This window comes from Alligator mississippiensis, chromosome 1 (assembly GCF_030867095.1).
Source record: "Alligator mississippiensis isolate rAllMis1 chromosome 1, rAllMis1, whole genome shotgun sequence".
Classification (NCBI taxonomy): Eukaryota; Metazoa; Chordata; order Crocodylia; family Alligatoridae; genus Alligator; species Alligator mississippiensis.
The window spans coordinates 267869256-267894066 of NC_081824.1; positions in this window are offsets into that span (position 1 = coordinate 267869256).

A 24811-nucleotide genomic window follows, 5' to 3' on the forward strand; every position below is an offset into this window, starting at 1 on the left:
TACTGGCTTTTACTATTGGAACTGAAAATCTCCAGTAGATCTAAGGCGTATTAGAGCCTATAGCCATTCTGTGGATAACAACATACCAGATACACCCTCAAGCACTCCAGCAGAAAGCAGTGGCACCTCACACTAGCCTTTGGAAATGCACCCTTTGGTGCATAGTGATTGGGCCCTGTTTGCCCTTTGCATTCTAGATACCAGGAACCCAAGTCATGGCTTCCCGTGTAAATGTGCAATTAGAATTGCACCACTACCTTGGTGCATGTGAAGGAGCTTGTGGTCTGGGGATGCCAAGAGACCTTGTGCTGGTGGCAAAATACCACAGGAAAATGGGGAAATATTGGATGGCGTCTTTGATTTATAACAAATGCAGATGTAAGCCCCATGACCTAAAACCTGACTGTTCAGCAGTAGGTGGAGATAACCTGAGCTTCACCTGCATAAACTTTCTACCCAAAATTCTTCTAGTGATTATTTGGGAGTCACCATAACCACACACAAACTGAGACTGGTGAGTAGAAGAGCTGAAATGTCAGTGAGAGGAAGCTCTATTTTATGGCAAGTACTACATCCCTGGTGGCAAGCACTCTTCTCAAGGGCCTATACCAGTGGTTATCAACCTTTTTCAACTCAAAACACCCTTCATTAGACTCTCAGTACCCTTTGGAAAATTACAGGTCTTAGTTTTCATTCACGTAATAGAGCAATTCTTTTGTTGCAAAGGACTGAGAAAGATCAACAGAGCAATATGGTTTTGACATTATTTGAAAGCTCTGGGTTTATCTTGTGAATCATGTTTGCATATCTCATAGTGCTAATATTGCATGGGATGCCACAGAACCCTTGAAAGGATCTCATGGCACTTCAGGGTACCATTGCACCCTGGTTCAGAATCCGTGGCCTATATGCTCCTTGCTCCCCTTCCTTTGGGGATCCTGCATTGCTGAGCCCTCTTCAACCAAAGACAGTGCAGAAGGGGCTGTTTGACAGATGCGCTGCATAGTGGCCTCTTTGTAGAAGATAGCTGTAGAGTTGAATAAATTGCAGTGAGGCCTCTCGTACCCAGCTGCTGACGAAAGACAATAGCTAGAAAAAATGGTGAATTGCCAGGGAAGGACTAGGCAGAGTGAGAGAGACTTGCTCACATACACAACAGGAGTCTAGGTTTATACTGTCCGCTGGCACCAAACCATGAGATGGACGTAGCAGATGGGGAAGGGGAAGTGGTGCAGCAAAGGGATATCTGTCTATTAGATGTCCATACTGGTGTGACATGAAGGACTATTGCCAAAGTTTCCATGGAGAAGTGTTTTACTCATCATTAATTAGCTAGAGACAAAATGTCATGGTTGCATTGTACCCATACCCTTGCCCTGTGCCACCTGCCACCCCTCCACACTGTACTCCACAATAGGCTGCCAGGTCCCCTTGAAATCTCCAAATATGTGCTCCCTCAACCCTATGGGATATATTGCCCCCCCCCATCATGGGGGCAGGAAGCAGAAGCTGGAGGAGGGAGAGGGAGCCTAGAGAGTTTGGCAGCAGCAGCAGAAAAGCAGTGTGGTGGAGTGGGAGCCTGGGGGTCCACAATTTAACCCCTCAGGCTAGGGACAGACATTACACATAAACTGGTTTAAATGATCAGAAACTGGATTAAACCTGTAACAGAACAGATATTCAGTGCACATAAACCAGCTTGAAAATGGTTGAAACCAGTTTGAGGTAAACCTGGTTGAATGTAGTATCAGACTTAACTGATTTGGGTCAAACCAGTTTATGCAATGTCTGTCCCAGACCCCTTCCTGGTTTAAGTTATATCAGAGTCCTCCAGCATCCTAGATGCTTTGCAATGCTGGGCAGAGCTCTGCTCTCTGCTGCAGCCCAGCGGGGATGGCCCCACCTCTCTACTCCCTGGCTAGAGCTCCAGCAGAGACTGCAAATACAGCAGGGTCCGCCTGGTTTCCTCCTGCTGATCCTGCCCCCCCCCTCCCTCCCTCCCTACTCAAGCAGAGATTGCCCCTTCCTCTATGCCTTACACAGACACCTCTCAGCATTAGCTAGCATGCCACATGCTGGCTACGGTCCATGCTGTGAGACGTGGGACAAAAGCAGACAGGACAGTGTCAGCTTAGGGCTTTTTGAAGCTAATGAACAGGTAGCTGGTAACATTCTTCCATTCCTTCCTTGGAAAAAGTTGTTTAAGAAGAGCTTGAACTAATGAGAGAGGTTTTTGTTTTGTTTGATGGGCTGATAAATGCTAAAAGCTCTCTGTATAACTCCCTGCCATGTACCTCAATGCTCTGTTATGAACTCCCTGCTGCTTCCCACCCTGGTCAGGAATGGGGTGGGGGGTGGCGGGGAACCCTTCCCTAATCAGAGCATCTTGCCAGCCTGGCCATGCCCCCACTCAGCTCAGCATTGTGGAAGGGAAGGGAGGGCTGATCCATTGCCCCGTGGCTTCTAGCCTAAGCCACTGCAGGCATGTGCTGATCTTTCTTCAGTCCGGAGGGGACATCTTTATGGTTACAAACTGGTTCAGCCTAGCCAGGTTAGACTAATCTGCAAAGATTGAATCAATTCAGGCTCAGGCTTTTTGAATGTCTGTCCCAGCCTCTGAGTTGCATGTGGCCTGGGGGCTGCCAGCTGGACAGCCCAGAGCTAGAGGGATGCTCTATTCTCCCTAGGTGACGCTGCATTCTCTTTGTCTTTGATAAATTTATCCTTATTTCACAAACAGATGCAGCTCATGCCTGTGCAGTAGCATTTCCTAGCAAGGGCCCAGCAAAGGTATTCAGTAACCCTGATATTTTGGATGGTAGGCTGGAAGCTGACAGTGGCTGTTGGTTTTAAGTGGCCTACCTGAACACATCATGTGTTTCTAACAATACCTGGCAAACAGAGACATTGTCCCTGAAAGCACCTGCATATGCATTGTGTACTTGTGTGTTGTAGTGATTAGCTTCCCTTGAATGCACGCACAGCAGCAGTACAAGAAATGAGGAACCTCTGGGCAATGAGAGACATTTATGATATGGAAGATGGTGGGGGAGAAGGGGGGAGAGAGAAAATACCATGACAATTCCTCAGCAACCAGACTATTTCCTGTCGTTTAGAGACGCTTGGGCAAGTCAGCAGATTCTGCCATCTCCCCAAGCAGGGGCCGGAGAAAGAACGCCGAATGCAGGAGAATCTCCTGATAGATGTTAGATGGTTTGCAAATAAGCCTGAGGTCCCTATTACTTCTCATCCTTTTTAGTGTGCTGTTTCTTTCCCCTTTCTTTCAGAGGAGGCCAGAATTAAATGCAGGGCTTATCACATTTAGCCCCTGGGAATGGCAGATTTACTGGGAAGAGATTGGACACGTTGTAAAAAGTAAAGGCATTTCCTACCATAAACAGCACACAGCCAAACAGCAAATAAAATGATTCTGTTTCACCTCATCCGGCAGGTCAGGCCTAGAGGAGCTGACACTCTGAGGCTGGGGAGACCTCTTTTTGAAGGGAGTGAGGGACTTCAATTTCTTCTCAACAAATGTTGTCTGACTTTCATGCTAGTGCATAGAGGCAACAGTCAAGCCCTGGAGACCGAAATCCTCTGCTCATTATTAATTGCCTGTATACACAGTGCTTTGCAAATATGCAGAAATGTACAGTTGATGTAGGCTAAGCATTGTCCGGGTTCATTCTGGAGAAACCACCTCCATAACCTATTTAGGCTTGGTCTGGTCTGCTGGGACTGTGGTCTGGGGTGAAAGCTACCAGCAGTTACGGTGGAGGGGTTTGCTGCATGGATGTCTGCCCACTGGGATTCAGTATAAGATTCCTGCTGCAATTAATTTACTATGCTTCCCCTTGCAGCCATCGGATGGTAACAATTTTCATTCAACTGCTGGTTGAATTTTCAATGACAGATAGTGAGGCAGGAGGCATTTTGGAGAATTAACTGCTTTAATAAGAGGCTTAATTCAAAGTGCACAAGCAGTGCACAGCAGAAATACTAAGCAGTTGAATCCTCTTTTGAAAGAAGTGTCCTCCCCCAACCACTCTACCACTTATAGTACTGCACCATCCATTGACATACCCGGCAGATAAGTCCCACACCTTAGTGCTGCTTGTTCTTTTAATAGATGCCACATGGACCAGAGCTATAGCACAAACTCAAGACAAAGGTGATGTATGTTTGATTAGCAATTCCAGGCTCTGCAGAGAACTTCAATTAAACGGTCTACTTAAAAGTAACGTGGGTTTGCTTCTTACCCAGGGAGTGGTATGACACAATGATCTGGCCAGTGGAATAGGGATAAGGCCATCCAGGAGCTTGGTGACAAGGCTCTAACACCAATTGCATCTATGGCCTTGGGATGGATGCTTAATTTCTCTGCTTTCACAGCTTCAAAATGAGGATCATGCTTATCCGTCTCACAGAACTTCTCATTAAAGTTTTGTGCACATGCAAAATGTTATAGGAAAATTCAGATTTTGATTAGCTCATTCCTAAATGTTAGGGTTGGTAGGGACCTCAGCAGATCATTGAGTCCAACCCCCTGCCCTGAGCAGGAAAGAGTGCTGGGGTCAGATGACCCCAGCTAGGTGCTTGTCCAGTCTCCTCTTAAAGACCCCCACAGTAGGGGAGAGCACCACCTCCCTTGGAAGCCCATCCCAGATTCTGGCAACCCTTACTGTGAAGGAGTTCTTCCTGATGTCTAACCTGAATCTGATCTCTGTCAGTCTGTGGCCATTATTTCTAGTTACTCCAAGGGATGCCCTGGTAAACAGAGCATCTCCTATCCCTTGCTGTCCCCCCCGATGAATTTGTAGATGACCACAAGATCCCCTCTCAGCCTTCTCTTGTGGAGGCTGAAGAGATTCAGGTCCCTCAATCTCTCCTTGTAGGACCTTACCTGCAGGCCCCTAACCACATGAGTGGCCCTCCTCTGAACCCTTTCAAGGTTATCCACATCCCTCTTGAAGTGCAGTGCCCAAAACTGGACGCAGTAATCCAACTGTGGCCTCACCAGTGCCGCACAGAGGGGAAGTATGACCTCCCTGGACCTGTTCGTGTTGCACCTGCTAATGCATGATAAAGCATGGTTATATTTGTTGTTATAAGGGGTCATTTCAGTGGAATTTTGTTCCTGAGGGATTTCTCTGCTAGCTGCACATGTGCAAGTCTCAAAACTTGTCTTGTGACATAATGGTCAAATGCTGCTTCCAAGTCAAATAATTTGGATGACTGAGAAGGCTGATTTCAACTGAGTTAATGATGAGCAACAAGAACAAATGAACTCCTAAAAAGCCCCCTGGTGAAATATTTTGGCTGAATAGGTTTTATCTGCAGGGATATGCAGTTTTGGTTTGACCAAAATATTTGTAAATCTGTGCCTACTTCCACAATGATTTTAAAGTGGAAAAAGGAAGAGGTTTAAAAAAAATTCAAAATGTTTCATTTTTATAATTTCAGAAACTGTGTTCATATTTTCATTTTGCAGTGACATTCTGTTTTGAAAGATATTTAAACCTAATGCATAAATGGTTAAAAATCCCTCTGGAGGAAATGAAACCAAGCGTTTCATTTTGAGTTGAATAATACATTTTGGTCAACCCAAAATTAACTTTTTGTTTTTTAAAGTTATTCATTTCATTAAGAAAACTGAAAAAAATTGCATTTCAGGTAGACTTAAAATGAATTTTATTTTGATGTTCTAGTTGAGCCAAAGAAATCAATTATTTGCATAGCCTAGTTATAAACAGCAGCCCTATGTCAAAATGATGCTGTCACCCAAATGTATTCCTGAAGATAAATAGCTAAAGAAATTTTAAATGCACCATTATCACCGCAGGGCCTTCCTCCCAGCTCAGTCAAGTTCATTGCTATCACTTTGATCTAAATGATTAGCCCATCTTTTTCTCTATCCTGCCATCAGGAAAGCTTACTAAAATCTGCATAACACTTGGTAGGGACTGCCGATACCAGCGTCTTAATAATAACGTTTTGCACTTCAATAACATTTTTCATTTAAGGTTCTCAAAACACTTTGCCAATGTTAATTAGTTAAGCTTCACAATATCCCTGTGAGGTACCTGTATCACTTCCATCAGCACCATACTGTGGAACTCCCACTCTGTTACTGACACAGAAGTTTACTTTCACCTTTTTTCCTCTATCTCAGTCAGCATTTTGATCTTTTCTATTCATTAAACAGCAACTCTCTATAGTCATTGATCAAATTAGCTTACTCTGCCTGTCTTAACCAATCAAAATGGAGAGGAGTTATGCTAATTCTAATGCAAATTATTTGGTTTCTTATGTTCTGCTTAATTAACCCAGGACCTAATTAATTGGAAGGCGCCATGGAACACTGTACACAGTACACTGAATCTCTAATCCAGAGGAAGCTGGTGAACTGCGTTACCCTTAAGTTGTCACATTTGCAGCAGGCCTGCGGGCACCTCCCAGAGAGATGGAATGGGAGAAGAGAGAGCCATAAAAGGGACTCTGTGAACTTCTTGAAGCGCGGGCATGCAGTGGTCTGGACAATAGCAAAGCAGTCACCCAGGCAGCATGGTATTTTTATTGCCTTATACTGCAGACCTGCTCAGTGGTGTGGTACAAATGCCTGGCTTAGTGCCTTAGCACTGTTTTACTGGGGAAAGCAGCAAACTAGCCTGTGATAAACTCTTCTGGACATACAAAAGTATTTTCCTTCTGCTGTAAGTCTCCCCAGATACAGCCTCTTTTGCCCCTTTTCATAGAAACTGTTCTGATTCTCCATTGTAATCGCTGCAGAGTATTTTACTGAGGCCAGTGGGTATAAACTGCTACCCCCTTAGCATAGATGGAAGTGTCCTTTTGCTATTCACTTGGCTCCAAGCTCTCAACAAGCATTCCTGTTCTCTGATTTGTCCCTGTAGCTGGTTCTCCTCAGCCCCTAGATATTTCACCTTTCAAGTCCCAGCTCATGCCCATTATTAAAGGAGCAGCAACCACTTACTCCAGGGCACCGACATGGAGTGTATATTTCTTGCTCCTAGAAGCAGAGAAACCAACTGTGGAAACGCAAATTTAGCCACCAAGAGAGGGCGTTGAGGCACTATCAGAGGAAAGGCTCACAAGGAGATTAGTTTAACATACTCCAGGGAATAGCAAAGAAAATACCTCCTGCCTCTGGTACAGGTTATGGACAGCTGAGACTGTAAGAATCTTAAGTTCCTGGAGTCAGACATGCCAGTTGTTTTGATCTCAGAGGTATGAGGGTTTAGTGCTTTTTATGGGAAATTTAATGCTGCTCACTTCCAGGCACACAGCAGACAGATTCACTGCAACTTTACACACACAGTTTGGCCAGGCTGACCTGTAGCCTCCCTTGCTAACTCTGAGATGAGCTAGCTGTGATATTCACTTTGCCCAGAGCTTGGGGGCTGCTTTTATGATGTGCAGAATCCACAGAGTCTTTCCTTCTTCTGGCTTCTTATGGTTTACACTTTTACTTCATTGTATTCTCTCATGCTAGTAGTTTTGCAGAATACCAAAAGCTAGATTCAGGAAACCCAACAATCTTGGGGCCCATCCTATTTAAATAAGAGGGCTTGAACCTGGGGGGCTGTACCCCAAAAGTACAGTGTGCAAGGAACAGGGAGGTGGTTAGGCATGTTAGCCTGAAGTCAGGCAGAAGGTAGAACAGGATGGCAGGTACCACCCCACCCTACCTTGTGCATGCTAGAAAATCCCCCAAAAAGCTTGGCTTATCCATTTGGGGTCTCCCCAAGCCAACAGCGGACAAACATTATGTTAGGGTCTGCAGTAAAGCCAGAGGGTGTTGCCTTTTCATGAAATGTAATTAAAATAAGAGTATCAGGGTAAGCCAAAATGCCAGCAACTGATGAACTAAAGCTAATGGCAATTCCCCACTGAAATGGAGGCAGATGGCAAATCTGTGACAAGAACCCAAGGGCAAAGCCAACCTGGATGCTAAAAATATCTTCATCTGAAGAAGCTACATAGGGGACAGTACCTTTAGTGTATGTGATAAAGGGATCTGCTTATATTACTCCAGGCAGAAAGAAAAGAAAAAGAATGCTATAACTTGTATCCCATGCCTGAGAGCTTCCTTCCTAAACCTGACTTAGGAGAACTGATGCTTACTCGTCCTTTGACAATGGTGGGAACTGGTGACAGCAGAACCCAAGGAAGCAGCTTACTCAGAAAGAGAAGGCTCTGCATTACCCATACCTTTCTTATTCTCCAGCTGCAGAAATGTGCAGAAAGGAACCTACCTGCTGTCTAAACCCTGGGAGGACAGGACTCATTTCTCAGTTTCTCTCCTGCCCACAGAAGCAGCTTGCTATGCCAGGACTGCTTTCCCAGCTGTGGGGAATCAGTATCAGTGAGTATTCAAGCAACTGCCTCTGAGTCTCCAGGTGTGAGGTGTTGAAGCTTCCTGAGGGTCAGGTGGGTGTTCTGCTTTCTGAGAAGAGAAGCCTGTCACTCCAGACAAATTTTGCCATGGCTCCCTGAAGGAGCAGAAAAGATCTGCTGCTGCCTGAGCACAGCTACCTGTGCCAAAACCAGCAATGTGCTACAGTTGAGATGAATGGTGATGTTTATAAAGATGTATAAAGATGTATGTATTGTCCAAAGTGAAGCCAGAGTCAGTCTATCCCTCCAAGGACAATCTCAGTATTCTCTGAAGCATGAAATACATTTGAGGCCAGCTTCATCTGAAATACCAGGGAATCTTTCTGTCTCCTGGGCATGAATTTCTTAAGCAATAACCTACATTTAAAATGAGCATTCAAAAGTAGAAGTGCAGCGCAGCCCAGTGAACTAAAAGCCAGGAACAACAGAGGTCCAGTCCTGACACTAACTCACTCTGTAGTCTTTGGCTAGTCACCTGTCTTCTTCATGCCTTGATTTTCCTCTCTGTGAAAGGGGGATGATTCTGCTGATGTCCTGACTTGTGAATAACTGTAGGGTATGCCAAGCTTTGTACTCTGACAGAGCTTATATTTCTAGTGTCATTTTAATACTGCATTCAGGAAATCATGCTGGGAAAACAATGTGCCTAAAGACTTTCTGGTGGCACTTCTTTGGCAATACAGGACCGAACAACTGTACCACTAACATTCTGTGACCTATACACGAACCATGTCTCTTGTTCAGTGTTTCCCTGAAAGTGTCCAGTTCTATCATAATACTGCCTCAAACTGGGGGTGAACTGGAGGACTTTTTGAGGTCCCATCCAGCCCCATTTTTCTATGCTTCCATGTGCTTGACAAAGATGACTGGCTTTTGCTCCATATTTGAAGGCTTTGGTCACCTGTAGGGCCTTAGGAGTGTGATAAGTACAGCACTATGTGAGAAGAGGCTCAAAGGAAGACAGCTGTATTTGTCAGGATCAAATGAATGGGGATCTCAGAAAGTGGTTGCTGCAAGGAGCAGAGGAATTTATGGTACCCAATCAAGAAGCAGGGAAAGAGCACATTTCAGAGGAGTAACTTGCATTCACTTCCTGTTAGCTCAGTAATAACAACTATATCCTGGAGTAATCTCAGAGTTCATTAGCCCAGGATACAGTTATTACATTGTGTGCAACAAGCACTCTCAATTTACTGCAAGATATTGAGGTTGCACTTGTCTCACTTATGGGCTCTGGTTTCCAGAGGCTAGTTCGATAATGCAGAGCATTTTCTGTTTTCCTCTCTATATACTGACAATGTGACTATACTTACTGGCGCACTAACTCTCTCTCTTCCTCCGGGGCAGAGACATAGACAGGCTCTTTACAGATAAATTCAAATATCTTCCAGATTTTTCCACTCAAGTACCACTTCCATTTAACATTAGAAGAGTATAGCAGTGGTCACTGCTATGCTAAGAACCCCTGCTACAGAGAAGTATTGACTAAATGAATATTAATTAGCTAGTCTGTTTTGCAGTGGTACCTACCAGCTGCAATCACAGATCTGGACTCCACTATGCTGGCACTGTTAGAAAAAAATGACCCACTTTCTCAGAAATAAATGAGGCAACTCATGGCTTTCCAGCTGTGGACTTCTCAGGGCGCCTTGGGTTCTGCTTTGACTGCATATGGCAGGAGGATCAAGAAGGCCCTGATCTGAAGGGTAATGCTCCCAATGACTTTGTTGGGCTTTGCATCAGGCCTCTGAGACCCAGGATGAGGCTGGTGGAAGTAATAAGGTTGACACACCCTAGGCTTAAATTTGGATGAGCTTTTTAATACAAGGCTAAAAAGATTATGAGTGACCTACTTGCTTGCATTAGCTACATCCCTGAAATGTGCAGAGTGTTTTGCTCACTAAGGGAAGATGTATGCACAGTAGAGTCATTCAGTGTGCTCCTCCTTAGTCACACCCATAGATTAGTAGGTTTTATAGTCCTCTGCAAACCATGCTCTTGTTTATGCTCAAAATTTCTGTTTGTTCCCCTGGAGGCACTGGGCCAGATAACTTTCTGCTTTAAGGGCAGCAGCTGTGTTCAGGTGCTCATTCATACTGACTGTCAGATGGCCTAAGAGTGATAATACCATGAAAGAGGTGCAGTTATAGTAGATGTCTGCATGGGGCAGGGTGACAGCACATTACATGATGTAAACTTTCATGCAAGGCCTATATACATGGTGCTGGAGACTCTATATCCTACTACCTTCCTAAATTCTGTAGGAATCTGCTGAATTCTGTATCAGTAGCAGTCTGAGTTCAGACATCTATGCCACCTCAACCATCCTTGGAGCACAGAGGGACTTCTCTAAACAAGACATAAGGATTTCATCAAGTTCTTGGCCACTTGGTTCAGTGTCGATATCTCTATGCAAAGATGAGTCTTGTCTGCTGTGCAGACTCACAGGCTGGAAATTCACTATGCAGAAGGCAAATGACTATGGTGGGGTCATATGGCTAAAAGGCTCAGCTGTCCAGTGGGAGATAATGATGTATTAATATTAATTTTATCAGCTGTTCTTTTGAAAGCTTGCTTCAACTTCCTAAGTGTTTTCAGCACCACAGCAAAAGCAATGGCTTCTCCCTACATTCAAGAGAGGCCTGTGGTTTCTACAAGTGAACTGTGAATGAGTATTGCAATGGGTCTCCAGTTTCTCCATGGTCTCAGTGACTCCAAGAGAGATGGGAAGATTGGATTGAAATCTGCCCATAAACCTTGGTAGTTATTTTGTCCAGGCATGCCAGCTGCAGCTGTAACATGACATGCTGCACCGCACCATGAGAATTTGCTTACAGTTCTGCAAAGGTGTGCTTGGTATTTCTACAAGGTCCAGGTTCCCATGGATAGAGGACCAGTGATAGTTAATCTGGTCCTAGTGGCATACAGCAGCCTTCAGAGAGGAATTCCTTCTTGTTGTCCAGGGGCCAGCTGGCTTCATTGCTCTCATGAAGGATCACTCTTCCACAGATGCTGTACCTCCTGTCTCTTTAGGTGGTAAGGCAAACAGCTTCATGAAGGTCATTCTAGTTTAGAATGGCTTTGAAGTCCATTATATGAACTTGATAAATGATGGTGGGTGTCTGTTTTATACCCACTGCATTATCTGTTGGAAAGGTCTTCATAAACAGTCCCCAAAACATGCATCCTGCACATAGGTGCCAGCCTGAATGAGAAAAGAAATTAGGTTGGAGGTTATACTGAACAGCCAAGTATACAGGAGCACATGACTGTGTGCTTGGCTACACTGAGTACTTGCCTACATTGGGCCAGTGATAAAAACCAAGGTACAACATTATAAATATCCTGCACAATCATAACTGCTATAAGCTGCAGTATGGTATGCTAGTTCGCAGCTCTAAAAGATACACTTTACACAAGGGTTTACGTAGGAGCTGCTTTGAGCTAGTGCTCGGGTTAAAACATTTAAAAACAGGACTGTTTTCTGGATTATTATGTTTTTGAGGGGGATTCTTCAAACTTAGGTTTATGACAGGCATGGCTAACTACTGTGCAACCCACATGCCTAACTCCCCTCCTCCTTTGAAGCTATAAACCAACAGGGGAAAGAGAAGCACTGGACAACCAGTTGTTTGTATGCTTCTTCAGTGTGTACATCACATTGCCTGGAAAGAACAAGTTATGGAGAGGGTGGCTCCTCGAGGGGCCTTCTGGTAAGATGCTGTATGTAACCACAGAAGCAGCCACAAGCAATGTCAGTGGTATGATGGCGGGTGTGTTTTGGTTTGGAGTTGAACTGTCTTTCCCCTCCACCTTCCCAAACTAACAAATGAAAGTGCAGATAATAGAGTGCCAGCATTCTTCTCAGTTGCTTGGCGCAGAATGAGAGAGCAGAGGCTGCAGACAGAGTGGGGATCATGGCAGGCAGAGTTTAGAGAAGATTGTATCTACAACTGCATACATGGAGCAATTGCAGCCGCAGCAGCTGTGGCTAGACTTCCCCAGCTCTCTCTCTTGTTGGGGTTTTACTGCTAACGCACATTGCTCTCCCTAACCTGTGCACACAACTCACATAGGATGAGTGCTCCCCCCTTTCCCATGCTGCTCCCAACTGATATCACAATGGCCATGAGAGCAGGGCAGCAAAGAGCAGCAGCAGTTAACTCAGCAGCAATTTGGTCTGCTAAGGCATGGAGGCTCTTGTCCTGTTGCTTGGAGCGCAGCATTTTTGTAGCCTCCTTGGGCCAAAAAGTATATTCTTGCTTGTCCTGCGGCTTATTGTAACAGCATGCTCTTGCATTTCCAGATGAATTGGCACAGCAAGGCTCTTTACCAAATGTGGGAGCAGCAAAATACCATCCTCTCTGTAGGCTACCTGCATCAAGCCTCTGGCTCAATGTGCCTCCCTGCTGGCTTACTCCTTATGTTAGCATGTGATAAATTAGACCCACAGTGGGGGCAGCAGCTGGTTAGGTCTGCAAACAGAATAGCCTGCTTCAGGGCCTGGCCCAGAGAGGCCACCGCTGGCCTTTCAACAATGCTGCCTCTTTTGGAGACATACCCCCTTCTTTTGTGAGCTCAGGACTGCTGCTTTTGGCCCTCTTTTATACACGAAGAATGTCTGACAGCACAGCAGAATGGCAGAGGACACCGCTCTCTCCCAGGGGAGGAGGGAGGCTGTGTTTTCCTTATAAATGACATGCTGATAATAAATATGCAGCTTATTTAGAATTGCAAATACCAGCGAAAGGAAATCAGTAAACAGAGGAAGCTGCAATCAGCATCCTGGCTAAAAATCAGGAACGTTAAACTACAGTGATCAACACAGGAGGGAATTAGACCAGGCAACTGGCCAGCTAGGTCTCAGTCACATGCTAGGCCTTTAGCAGTGGTTCAGGCCAAGGGGGATAAGAACTCAGAGGGAGGCTGCTGGTGTTGGACCCTGCAGTGACGCCCAAATAAACTGTAAAACATCTTCTAATAACCATAATCATAATCCGCTCCCAAGATGTTCCAATTATGCTGGCGCTGTCTTTCTAGCGTATGGTTTTTAATCTCACGCAGCGCCTTGGGGCAGAGGGAGCTGAGTCACAGAGGCCTGGTGTGCAGGGACTTTTCCCCACTGGATGTATCTCGTGTGTCAGAATCTCAGCTTTTAATTTTTAAAAATACCAGTTTTTTCACAAGGAAAACTTTCACTCTGTGAACAGCATATAATTGTTGTGGTGGCGTCTGCCTGAACACGCTGTGAGATGGACATGCCACCTCTGGGACTTCACCATCCATCTTGCAGGTACTCTGAAGCTGGAGGATGAAGGGTCACGTGTTAACACGGGGTGCATCTACATGTGAAATTAATGCGCAGCAATAAACTCCTGCACATTTCACACTGGAGTTTATTGCTCCTTGGGTGCCACATCTTCACATGCACCCGGGACCACAGCACATTGAGCCAGGTTGGAGTAGCCCCAGCTGGCAGGGATCTGGAGGGTCAGCCTGCCAGCCTGGGACTGCTCTGACCTGGCTCAACATGCTGTAGAGGGGCTTACTGGGGCACAGATGTGCTTCAGTGTGGGGCTAGCCAGCAGCATCTACCCATGCATTGCTGTGCTTTAAATAACGTCACCACAGGATTGTACTTGTATTTACAAATACTAACTTATGATGGTGTTTATTAATTTCCTGTGACTTGATAGGGCTGCGCGTGTAGACACAGAGACTTTACTGCGGAGCTAATTAGGCAGCTCTGCAGTAAATGTCTCACATACACTCACACACTGTTACATACTTCACTGCTGATCAAAGCAGAACCCGTCCCTGGCTGAGCAATTTGTGGGCTCCTGGAATCCAAACCTCTCCTGTCAGTGCTAAAGGACATTTTGCCTAGAGGTGGTAGTAGGCTTCTGCACCACCAGTAGTGTATCTAGTGGTAGGCTAGTAGGGCCAATTTAGAAAGGGTGTCAAATCGCCAGCCTCCAGGGAGCATGTGCAGCATGGCTGCTATAGCCAGTGTGCAGCAAGCCCATCCTTCAGTTCCAGCAGCCTAAACCAATGTTGCCACGACAGCAGCTGCAGCAGTAGCAGCTGCCGGCAGAGTAAGGAAAGGCCAGGCTGTGGCAGGTAAGACTCCACTCCCCATTTCTCTCCAGAGATCAACATAATATCCCATTTTCCCCATCCCCTCTCACCCTCTCTGGGGCACCAAAAGATCTCACTATCCCTCTGTGCATCTCTATGTGTTAGACCAGGGATTCTCAAACTTTGTGATACCACAACCCCAAGTGCTGGATGGCGGTGGGGGACAGGGAGCTCACACGTGGCAGCTGCCGCTGCCATCCACCACTCCGTGCCGCTGCCGTGTCCCGCTTCCCTGCACCGCCGTGCACACCACCTGGGAAGTTTCTGGTCCCCTTTTAAGTTGCTCGCAACACCCCAGGGGGTCACGACCCACAGTTTGAGAACCCCTGTGTTAGCCAGTTACTAGAGTGGGAAACAAACACACACTCAGTGTGTTACCCTACATACATAAAAGTACAGTCATCCTAATTCAAAAATCTGTACAACCTGCCATAAAAAGCATCTTAATTTAGGCATCACTATGACACAGGGCTTGCCTTGTGAGGAATGTTTGGGAAACCACCACTCTGGGATTGTCCCAATCTGACCTTCAAAATGGATCAGCTTGACTACACTCCTCCGAGCAGGAGAGTCAAAATAGCTTTTGCCTTTCCCACAGGAGATATGCAGCCAATGGAGGACCCAGAGAAAATATCACTGCTAGTTCAGCCAACCAGTCCCAACTAACCCACCTTGTAACACAGCAGCGCCCCACCAAAAGCTGTGTTTATATTCCCCGGTGAGTGCGGGTGGTGTATTCCCACTGGTGTATTCCCACAGAGAGCCAGTGGTTACAAAATCTTCTGCCTACCTGTGTAAGGGTTCAGAGGTTAGAACCTGCTACAGGAAGCAATGCTGAAATATTGTCAAGGCAGTGGCAGGCAAAGGATTCATTCACTCTTTCTTGAGTGGAGCCCTGCCACAGCTGTGGGTATGGACCAGAAGCCCAAGTCTTTTTTAATACCTGACTGTTGTGACCCTTGGCTTGGTCTTAGCATTAGGTAGGAAGGATACTGCTGACATATCACTGCCCAGGGTCAATACCACTTGCTGCTGAGTCACATGTTTTAGAAGCAGGTGGTAGGGGAGCTGATATTTCAGCTGCATTTAACAGCGCCATGTCTGAATGAAATCAGTGGAAGTAGTGCATGCTCAGTACATTTGGAAATTAAGCCTAGCAGGTTAGTTCTTGGGACAGTCACCATCTGCTCTGCTCCAAGCAGCCAATGTCTCAGCACCCTGCCCATGCAGCTTGGGTCTACCCTGGGAACACAAACATTGTGTCCCAGTGCCCTAGTGCAGCTGTCCTGTGCCCAGGTCTCTCCCTCATCTGGCAGTGTCTGTTGCAGACACACAGCAGGGGGCTACAAGGGAAGCTGGCAAAAGCCTTGAGGGACTGCCTTTTCCAGCACAACTGTAGTGGAAATCTCTGCCTCAGGCTCCTATTTGGTTTTGTATGAAGAGAGTTTTCACAGAGCACCACCCAGGCTCTCCCTCCTCCATCTGTCCTGCCTCAGCTGGATACCAGGATTGCTCCCCTGATGCAAGTGGACAGCACCTTAGTCCTCTGGGTACAGTAGTTGCTGATTGCTTGCAGAGAATGAAAACATATTAAAATAAGAAACTGCTGCACCAGTCATTTTCCAGTCCCCCACTCAGAGAACAGGCTTCCCCAGAAAATAGGTCACTTACATAAAAAGCACCTTATTACCGCATGGCAATGGAGAGGCTAGACCGATGGCTCGGGAGACACATTCATGTTGACTCTGTTCTCAGGCTCTTCGAAATCTCTGGAAAATTGACCCTTTGGGCTGCAATTTCTTATGCTCCTTCCCAGCTCAGAAAGTGAATTTTTGGCCTGCTGTGCACCTCTCTGGCTCTAGAGGGAGATAAGCATGGCAGCAATTCTGTTATGCTTTAACCCTTGGGGGCCCTAGCTAATATCCTACTGGAGTGAGGGGCCTGGGAGGGAAGAGGCTTCAAAGGAGGAGGAAAATTTAACCTGAGGCAAAAAAATTCCTGACTCCCCCAGCTTACATCAGCAGCAAATATGCTCCTGTCCCTAAACCTAAAGTGCGTTTGTTTCCCTTGCCAACCCACTGTTGATGTGACCCTCCCTCAGGATGAGAGCCGGTAAGTGAAGAGGACAGGGTATTAAATCAGGGAGTTGGGGGCTAACTAGGAAGAACTGGCACTAAACTTACGGCAGCTTCTTGCGTGCAGGGGATCAAAGGGCAGCAAGTTGGGAAGATCTAGTTGTTAGGCTGCTAGGGAATCTGGAAAGGGGGAGAAGGGCTACGGGAGTGCTCACCCTTGGCGCCTGAAGGCTTGTTTTCCAGTGCTTTCTGCATGGTGGGCATAGCTTCTAGAGGTCCAGACTCTCTGTGGAAGGTGAGAGGTCTTTTGAGTCATCCCCAAGTGCTGAGTGTTTGAAATCCATGTCTTCAGCACCAACATGGAGCGCGACTTTCCTTCCAAGACCTGTCAACCAGATGGAGGGAGCCTCTCCCCAGCTCCGTCCTGCCCAGCACCTGCCATTGGCTTTCCCAGATACACTAGCCAGGTACCCGAAGACCGCATCTTTACAGCAGCCATTTCTGAGAAGACAAATAGTTAAGGCCACAGGGACAAGAGGGCCCGGAGAGAAGGACAGAAGGAAAAATGTGACTGGAGGGAAGATGGAAAACACAGAAGGTAAGGGGCAATGAGAAGGACAGGAAGATATGAAGAAGGGCAAGCTGAGGCTTAAGGAGAAGTGAGGTGTAGAAGGGTCCAACAGGGGAAGGAAGAAGAGGCAATGCTGGGGAGAGTTGAAGTGGAGGGGGCAGGATGAAGGGGGCAATAATAGGCTGGCCAGGGGCCTGAGGAGAAGGCTGTAATACAGGATGTGGGTGATAGAAGAAGCAAGTCAAGTAGGCTTGAAAGTCTAATCTGGCATAATTGGTTGCCTGCCAGCAATGCCAGCCTACATGCCAGCACCAAAGCCTGAGAAAAATTTGCCCTCCATCCAGAGAGCATACAATTTGCCCTCCTGTCACTGTCTAGGCCTTAGCAATGAGCAGGTGCTTCCAAAACATATTAGCAATTAGCACCACTGCAAAGGCAGCAGGTAAGTGACAGTCATTTACATAGTAAGAGCTGGGAGATAGATGGCTCTTTAAACCCGATCTGTCATTCCCAGCTCTCTCCCTCATCTCTGGTGCTTTGATGTGGTTCTTTGAAGAGCTCTCCTCAGTTGCTATTCCTCACTCCCTTGGTGTCTCTCCATCTCTCCAGACACCTTTTTTTTTTTTTGCCTTTGCTGCTAGATGTGTGCCTCAGCAGGAAGGACAGGGAACAAATGACAGCTGGTACCCTGAAAGCCTGCTCAGGCAGGGATGGTTGGGGCTTAGTGACATGGGTCCAGTGTAAGATCTGACACAGCATCATGAGAGCACAGTGTGAAACAGTAAATGACAGTGATAACAGTGAGCATCTCCATGTCACTGGATGGTCCTCCCAGTGGTCCTGGCAGGTAAAAAAAGTATTAACACCCTCTCCCCCCCTACAGATGTGGAAACAAAGACTCTGATGAGAGCTTAGCAGCCACACCTTGCTTGGTAGTAAGTCATGCTGCCCCCAGCAGGCTACCACCCATGGGCACCTGGTGCCTTCTGAGTCTGGGGGGGCACTTGCCCCTGCAGCCAGTCAGCATCCAGGGGGAGCTTTCTCCACGGCCAATCGCACAGACCCAGAAGTGCCAGAGGAGCACTCAGAAGTGCCAGTGGTGCTTCTCCTGGCACCCCCACTCCCAGGCTGGCACTCTCAGGGGGTGCACATGTACCCTGTGCACCCTCTACGCATCACCACTGTTACCATCCAACCCAGAAGTAGGGTAGCCACAGTCCTGCAATGTTCCCATGGGCTAATAAGCACTGTGGAGGAAGAGGACCAACTTGTGCAGCCCCAAGATACTTATCCCACCATATTCATATGGATGGGGCTACACTGTCTCTGACTTAGGAAACAGCTTTTAAGAGTAGCACAGGGTGTTGCAAGGTGCTGCTGCCAGGCATGGTAAACTTACCATGTAAACTCACCTAAGTCCTTTGCCCAAGGCCACATATAGAGTCAGTGGCAGAGCAAGAAATAGACCCCTGCCCAGGATTTCTGATATTCAGCTGCAAGACCATAGTTCCCTTTGTATCACTTTGTTGTGTACAACATCTCCCAGTCAATCTGTGAGATGTTGTTAAGCAACTAAGTCAGGGGATAGGCCTGTAAGAGAGGGCAAGAGAAATGAAGAGGAGCAGACAAGGGACAGAAATGAGGGTAAACACTGGAAATTTGCAAAGCTACGGACAGCCAGTGAAGTGGGGAGAAAACATCCCAAGGCCCAGAGAGGCCAAGAAGAAAGTCATCGCTCCAGCAGTTCTTGGAGCCTATAGAGGGACAGAGGAGTTGGTACAAAAGAAGAGAGAGAGCGAGAGAGAGAGAGAAGGGTGGATAAGACAGCATTTGCAGTTTATGAGGAAACATTTATAACCTAATCCAAAAAGAGCAGCAGGAATACAGATCCCTTGCAGCAGATTTACATATGCAATCTGTATAGCATTTGATTATTTCCCCATCTGATACACTGCATATGGGATGCTTTTTTTGGTTCTACCCTCTGATGTGAGCTGCTAAACCACTGATCTTCCAAGTATTTTATATGCACCTGCATTCACAAGCTTGTGTAAAGGAAGCCAGATGGAGTCCTGGAGGTTTTACATTACAGAATGGATCTGTTTGCTCTAGCTGAACACTGTCCTACGCGACTGTTGTGATGAATCACACTGTATCTTTTTATGGGACTCAGGTTCTTGCAGCTTCTGAGCAGAGCCTTGCCCATAAAGGCTTTTTATACATGGGGGGTTCCTCCCCAGCTGGATCTCACTGGTGGCACAAATACTTCTGCCTGACCTCATATTTCCAGGCACAGTGTGGCCTGCTACAGTAGAGGTCAAGGTCAGATGGACAGTGTGAAGGCATGGCAGGAACACACCCTCTCACGGTTGATAAAAGGTTCTGGCAGATGAATGGGGACCAACAGTTTTTACAAGACACAATGCCATGGGTGTTGTCAACAAACCGAGCTCACGGGTTGCTTTTAACAAATAAATCCTTTCATTTTAAGCTGTCTGCTGGGCACTCTCAAACTATTACAGGAGCTGTATGTAGCTTCAGGCCAAATATGCAGCAAGTATAGTATAGTATTCAAGTAACATCAAGTAAATCCTAGTCTCCTAGTTCCTAGTCCAGTGCATTAACCGCATGATCAGCCTTGTTTCATTTTCTTACCAGGGACCTTCCTGACACCTCACATAAGCCAGAGGTTTTTGCTTTTTGCAAACATAGAGTCATAGAATTATAGGGAAGCTTGGCTTGAAGGGACATCCAGAGGACATCTGATCCCACCCCTTGCTTGAGGCAAGATCCTCCCTATCCAAACCACCCTATACAATCCATAATCTAATCTCATTATAATGCCAGTCAACTCTGACACAACACAGAACATAACACCCTAATCTGTCACAGGTAAACAGGACAACCATGGCAGCCACTGTCCTGTTACTGTGAAAAGTTTAATATGTGCTCAAGAGATTCTAGGCTGAGGGTCATGCCTCAGAAGAAGGGAAAGCTCTCACAGTCCATACCAATCTAACCATGGGGTAAAATTCCTTCCTGACCCCAGAAATGATGATTGGCCTGATCCTGAGAAGAGAGGCAAAACCTTCTAGCTAGGCACGTCCAGCTTTAAATCCCAACAGGAGCACTGGCACACTCCGTTCTTTTGAAGGAAAAGCATATTTGCAAGAATGAATTAAAAGGCCACAAGCATTGTAAGTGTGAATCTACCGCATGGTTGACTGAACACACAAAGACTTGCTTTATATTGTTGCCTGGCTTTAGCCTTCTCTCCTCCTGAGCAATTATTTTAGCCTGTGCCACAGCAGGTTCTATTTAAATAGCAGTAAGTACAGCTTGCTATAAAATTATTTGTGGTTCAGTAGTAACTGTGTATGAGGGAAGGTTGTCTTCTTCATGAGCTAGTCTCAGATCAGGTCAGTTCACATGTACCTCTAATGCCAGGTAATAAGTTCCCATAAAAATAGCAAGGAATTGGTTGGTAGTTTCAAACTCACTTTCTACTGCCGCATTCATTTTAGTCATGGAAAAAAACTCTTTAAAACTGGAAGTGCAGCATTATCTGGGCTGTCAGGAATAGCAAATGTAAAAGACACACTGACCTTCAGTACACAGTGAGCCAATCCACAAAGCTTTCCCCATGCTTGTGTATCATTCCACAGTGACAGTAAAGCTATAGGGCAGATTATACTGCTGAATTCAACTGGTGTAATTCAGCATAGCTCCTCAGAAGACAGAGAAGATGCACTGATCATTTCATCCAAGAATCTGTCCTATATTTTCTTTTCATAAATAGGCAGTCAGTAAAAGGCCACACAGATTCCCTAGAGCAGGGTTTGGCAACCTTTTAGGAGCAGTGGGCTGAGTTAATAGACCTTGGCCCAAAGGTAGGCCACCACCTCTGACCCAGCAGCGGCTTCTTCCCTGCCACATTGCCAACTAGCTGCCAAAATGCCATCGCTTCCCAGCTGACATTGGCTTCATGGCCTGGATGCAATCGCTTGGCAGGCTAGAAAGTTTGCCAACCCCTGACAGATACAGTGAGAGATTAACATTCCCCCTACCAAATGATTATCACAACAATTAGAAGAGAACACCAGCCCTATGCAGTGAGCATAAGACGGACTATAAGAATTGTTCTTCTGTCACGTTAGCCTAGAAGCATCCATGGGCAGGTGTTAATGCCTGTAGGCCTGGGAAAAGCAATCAAGATTTCTTGAAAGCTAGGAAAGGAGAGGCTCATCTCTAAGTCCCAAGCCTGTCAGTCTTCTCTACACCCACCCAAGAGAGGATGGGGGAAAACCAGAAAGAGGCAATGTCAGTCCCACTGAGACAGAGGGAAGAACACATGTCATAAAAGGGCAAACCCAGCTGGATTAAGGGGGGAAGGAGAGATTCATCCACAGTCCTACTTTCTATTGAAGGCAACGCAAGGCTGTTGATGGCCCTATTAGGGAGCACCAGCAGAGTGCTAAAGAGTGAGGGGAAACAGGAGGTGTGGAGGAGAGACTGAAAGTGCTACCAAAATAGAGCTTTTTGTAGGCCGTGGCAAAGACAGGGGAAAGGGAAGGCCAAGGTGCTCTCCCTCCCAGGGAACTTAAAAGATATGCAGGAATCAGCAGTACACTCATAATTTATCTGCAAAACTCCCTTGATCCCTCTTCCTCTACCTCTTACAGAGCTCCTGAGGTCTATAGAAGCTGGCCTCTCCTCCTGTAAACCTTAGAGCACGGGTAGGCAATCCCCAGCACAGGTGCCAGAGTGTGGCACATGAAGGCATTTTGCTTGGCACGCGTGCCTCGGGGAGGATGGTGGGAATGGGGCTGGGGCTGCACTGCCTCTGCAAGGATTGGGCCTCTCACAGCATCCCTGCCATCTGCCTTTGCCATGCCAATAACTTACAAGCTGGAGTTGTGGGTGTTTATGGCACTCTGCCCATAAACGTTGCTGACCCCTGCCTTAAAGTATCCAGGTTCACACAAGCTGACCAGGAAGCACTGGAGATTAAGGGAATGTTTCTTCCTACCATTTGCGCTTGCTGAGGGGTGCAAGACAAGAAAGCCCCTGCCATGAGACTGCAGGCTTTTCAGCCCTCATCTCTGCAAGACTTTTGGTGGGAATGCCAATCTCCGATTTCCTTTAAAAGAACTCCTTTGGGAATGGGGGTTACACACTGAGCTCTGAGCTAACGCTCTACAGTGAGAGAGAGTTATACTGATGTTCCTGCTGGAATGAGGGAAGTCAAATCACAACAGTACTCTCAAGCAGACATGCCCAATGGATGTCATACATTATAGGCATATCTACACCTGCATTTAGTCATGCCTAAATTTAATAGATATTAGCTTAAAGCGCATTAAGGCTATTTAGGCTCGTGTCTACACATGCACATGTTAAAGCACATTAACACTGTGTGCGCAGACTGACGTGTGATTAAAGTTAGTCCCAAGTCAGTCCATACGCTGCATTAATGTGCCTTAATGCATCTACATATGTGTTAATACATTTTTGCTATTCACAATTAGCAAAAGCAGGTACCAAATTTAGGAGCAAATAGCCTAAAATTGCCATTTTAAAGGTGCATTAAGGGAACGTATGTGTAGACACATGTCCTTAATGCACCTTAAATTGGGCTAAAGCACCTTAAATTGGCATGCGTCCTATGTATACATCATTGGATGATGCATATTAAATTCCTTTCCTATACCTGGTGGCCCTCAGTGAAAAGAATCCAATAAATCATGTGTATTTTTCTTTTGCTTTCTTCCTTACCTGGTCTACAGGGGGAGATACAGTTTAAGACTTTTGGGACTTCATACCACCCATTCTGTTGCTATTATGTCATCCCCATGTCTGGTTTTCTTCTAATTTTGTACAGCTTATATAACAATAATAAAGAAACTACACACATGAAAAGCAGGGGGGGTGTCCAAATAACCAGGTTAACTTATTGTATACAACATGAATGGCCAGCAGTGCAAATAAACTGCTTATATACACTGCTACTCTGACAGGCTGCAAATGACCGCTGCATTATAGGAGACAGTGGGAGAGTCTACACATTAGCTTAAATGTGCAGTAGCCTATTTTACTGCTCATTAGAGCATCATGTCAAAACCCATCCTAATATGTTAATGTGCAGTACAATTACACTACTACACATTAAGCATCACTAAAAAAGCATGCACTTTTTGCATTAGGGCAGCCTAATGTGTATATATTTAGTATCTCACATTAGAGGTACTAAATTTAATGTGCAGTAGCAAAAATCTATTAATGAAAATATAGATGTGCCCAGTGAGGGCCAGTAGAGGATTCACAACCTATTTAAAGGGATATAACCAAATTCCCAATTCCTGGGCACTATAGATATCACAATTTTACCATACTTCCTAATCCCACCTGCCAATTTTGAGGCCAAAATGACAGCTGGGGAATTAAAATCAATCACAATCTTGACTATGGAATGACCGCCACAGTCCTATGGCAATGTAAATTATATTGCGGGGATTCAACTGCTGAGCTGTATAAGGAGGATCTTCCTTTGCAGATTAATTCTTTTTCCCCTTCATGCAGTTCTGTTTAAAATACAGCCTCCATTTATTGATGTGGTGTCTTTAGCAATAAATGATGCATGCACTATCTGAACAGTTACTGGAAAGTGTCCCTGGGTAAGCTCTTGGGAAGAACAGTTGTCTTACTAATGTAGGAAAAGTCTAACTACTTCCTAAATCAATTAACCTGAAAGGCCAAAACATACACACACACACACACACACACACAAACCTAAGCATGAGCACACATTTACATTCACACACTGCAGGCATTTTCAGCTACATGTCAAAGCACAATACACAGATACTTTCATTGCCTCCTTGCATCTTTCCTGCCACAGGGATATTCCAGTGACCTACACTCCCTGTCGCTTCACTCCAGAGTCTGTTTCCTGCACACAGGTACAAATACCATTTCCCTATACCTGCTTACTCCCCTCATTGCCACATGTAACCCACTGCTCTTGGTCTGTTATCTATCCTTCTCTGGCTGGACCCAGACGTGCAAGCACAAATTGTCTGTGGTGCTGTAAGCCTCCTTGCAGTGCCAAAAACCACACGAGCTGCATGTTAATCGATACCTGGTGCTGGACAGTGTGCCTTGAGACAAGGAAGCAGGCAGCCCTGGGCTGGCCCTGTGTGGAGGCATGCTGTGGCCTGAGGCACGCTGGCTGAGGCACACTGGCTGGGGTGCCTGGGTGGGGGTTCAGTGCGCCTTGAGACAGGGGAGCAGCCAGCTTAGGGCTGCCTGCTTCCCTGTCTTGAGGCACCCTGAGCCCTAGGCAGAATCCCCTGCCACCCCTCCCTCCCTGCTGCAGCATATGGAGCAGCAGGACAATGTGTCCCACTGCAAAACATACAGGCAGGGGCATGAACTGTGGCACAAAGTAGCAGCACAAATTTGTGCCATTATTTGGACTGCTGCAAAAGCGTACCGCTGCTCATATGGACACAGCATCTGTGGCTAGTACAGAGGATGCAAGTTCATTACAGCTATCCACGAGGGCAGGGACAGGCAAAATACAGCCTGTGGGCTGCATCTGGCCCACAGA